This window comes from Diaphorina citri, unplaced genomic scaffold, assembly GCF_000475195.1.
Source record: "Diaphorina citri unplaced genomic scaffold, Diaci psyllid genome assembly version 1.1 scaffold1877, whole genome shotgun sequence".
NCBI lineage: Eukaryota > Metazoa > Arthropoda > Insecta > Hemiptera > Psyllidae > Diaphorina > Diaphorina citri.
In genome coordinates, this window is record NW_007379303.1 from 29,874 (window position 1) to 32,997 (window position 3,124).

A 3,124-nucleotide genomic window follows, 5' to 3' on the forward strand; every position below is an offset into this window, starting at 1 on the left:
ACATTTCCTTCAAAAATCACTAGATTTTGACCTCAAATCACTAAATCACTATTTAGTGAAAAATCACTTGTCAGTACACTTTGGTTATACTTATTAGTTTTCTCAGTGGTCAGTAGAAGAATTTTAGCCTAAGGTTATGTAATTGGTCTTATTGGGCCCAGTTTTATTGACTTGCTGCTTAATTTTTCTGTATTTTTCTCACTTACCTAATTTTAGTAAATAACATAATTTTTGTACAAGGGTTATAAGGGCTTATTGTTTGAAAATCCATTTTAAAAAGCATTTAAAAAACCATTTTCAAAATGTACATTTTGCATTTTACATTTCAAATTGGTTTTTAAAAAGCATTTTACATTTTGCATTTCAAATTGGTTTTCAAAAGCATTTTGCACATCTCTGTTCCCTTTAGGGATGTTAAAAGATTGTACCTCGGAACTCCTTTCGCATTACTTCAGGACCATGCCTGTCCAGGATAGGAAAAGTTTATTCATGAAATTTCCGCCCCGGCCATGATTCAAAACCAGCATCTCCCGATTGAGAGTCAGTATTCTTGACCACTTTGTCTTAGAGGTGCGCCATCAATAATGGTTGAGAAGTAAAAAGAAAGAAGTTCTTACCTATAATCCAAATAATCTTCATATCTGAAGATCAAATCTGACTCCTTGGATGGTCATCCTCTTCTTCAGCTACCACTGAAATCCGCCAAAAGCTTTGGCAGTGGTTGTAGTAGATGTTGTAGTTGCTGGTTTTGCTGTTGTTGTAGGTTCAGTCGTTTTCGGGGCTTGTGTTGTTGAAGCTACTGGTTTTGTTTGGGTTTTCAGGTCCTCCGTTTTGTTCTTAGCGTCTTTGTCCTTCGGCTTTTGTGAGTCAAAATCACAAGACATAACAGTCGCTCTTGCTGATGCTGGAGTAAAGGCAATTTTACTAGCAATATACTAATAATATACCTACTCGTAAATAAGCTTTTCTATTATATCTCCTGATTCGTACAATATTAAATTTACTCGGATCAAAATCGGTCAATGTCACAACTTAAACACCTTTTTTTTTCCTTTTAGGCGCTTTAACTTATTTAAACACCCTTCCTGATGACATTCTTACACGATGTTTTCACGAAAGAGCGAAGCCTCTTCCTTGACGAGGTTCAGTAAAGGCTTGTTGACAACTGACATCATTGGAAGTAAACAATAATGGAGGAGCAGAAGAAGAGCCAGTAGCCATGTTCTCATAGTTGATTTGAAAGTGACACATATAGAGGTTTCGTTTAAATTGCTTCAAAGTGCATGGAAAACTATTTTTCTTGACAATAACAAAATCTCAAAACAATGTAGTCCCTGCCTATAATTTTCATGTGAATTTATTACTTTCTATTTTTATCTAATTTTGAAGCTTTGTGTCTCAATAATAATTTCCACCCCCCCCCCCCGTGTACTAAATCTCCAGATTTTTGACCTTTCAAAAGCTTACCACATCAGACAAATGCCCATGTAGGGATGGGCGATATATATCGATATTTCCGAATATCGATATTTTTATAAATATCGCCCATCCCTATGTCCATGGTTGACTGAGGAAAAGGAGTAGAGACAAAACACAACATGGGATACTTACCAATCTAAAAGACAATCGGCAATTATTATATGTTGTAGTTGGTTACAGTAACCATGAGCAGCACCAAAACCTATCTCTGTATAACTAACCAACAAACTAATCTCATATGTAACTAACTAACTAACTAACTAACCAACCCTTTGAGCCGATATGAAAAATGAACTTCGACTATGGTGGATATACGATTTTGCTGATCTTGATTCTCTCATCATTTGGACCAAAGTTGATCTCTGCCAAGAGTAACAAATTGGATGGAGGTAAGTTTTTGAACGAATGAAGCAGCGAGTTCCAAAATTTGACCCTATGATTTTGCATTTTTAATCTTCCTCAATGTCACCATAGGGCCAGTGATACTTCATCAGGTCTACCTGATACCTGTTGAGTACACACACTATCAGGTATACGTATACCTGACAGGTGGACCTGATCAGGTGTACCTGTCAGGCCTACCTGAAAGTGAGTGACTGGCCTAAATCTCGAAGAGTTTGTCAATAAAATGTAAATGCTTAGAGGCCAACAACCATTTAAACATCACAACCTGTAAACTTGGGGCTTTGTGTATTTAGCAACGAGTATTTAGATGATTATAGCTCCATTAGGGTAGCTTTTGTTGAAGCAGAAGAAAAACCTACGAGTATTACCTACCTTTGAAATAAACAACTCGATTTTTTTTTCCAACTTAATTTATTACAAAAAGTTAATAAAAAAAGAACAATTTGTATGGGAATTTCACGAAAAAATACATAAAGAATGTAAATATCAATGTAATAAACATTATTTGTACCACCTTCAATTTGTTTGTTTGTTGTTTGTTTGACTTAACGTCACTGTATGACTGTTAAGGTTTTTAGTGACGTGGGTTTTACCTTCCATTTGACGACAAGATATACTCGCCTCCTCACATTAAGCTCACCCAGTCTGAGTAGGGTCGGGAAAAGCCAACAGAACGCGATTGCCTAGAACAGAGGTTCTCAAACTGGATGGCGCGCCCCCCCCCGGGGGGCATGGAGACAAATCAGGGGGGGGGGGGGGGCCAGCGAGCATTTTTTTCTTTTTTTTTTTTTTTTTTTTTTTGCTATAAACCCCCTCACAGTTTCTGAAATTGAGCCACTGAGGTTGGTTCGTTTTGTTATTTAACTAAAACGCTCATAAATAGGTAACCTAGGTACTTACCATACTTCAATATAAAAAAAATCTGCAAAGTTTAAAATTCTCGTTTTGTTATTCCATAAAACGCCATAAGGTAAAAAAAAATATAACGAGAAGGTTGGGTAACGGTAGGCGGGCGCGGGTGTTGAAAAAATGAGAATATGCCCAAAGGGGGCGCCATGGGGCAAAAGAGTTTGAGAAGCCACCTCGGGGAGAGCCCTACGAAATTTGGGCCCATCCCGGATATAAGAACCACTACGCGTTGCTACTCAACTCACGTGATCCATTGGGATTGATTCTATTTCCTGGTCTTTATGGGGCTCAACTTTTATTTCCTGGGTCTTTTGGTCAACTTTATTTCTGG

The 3,124-nt window shown here is 37.5% G+C and overlaps 1 protein-coding gene across 1 annotated transcript in view; it reads right to left on the minus strand.

Moving 5' to 3' along the window:
- LOC103517531 (protein takeout-like) overlaps positions 1–3,124 on the minus strand; it is a gene marked incomplete at its 5' end in the record, with an annotated part of 39,218 nt that overhangs the window by 21,215 nt on the left and 14,879 nt on the right.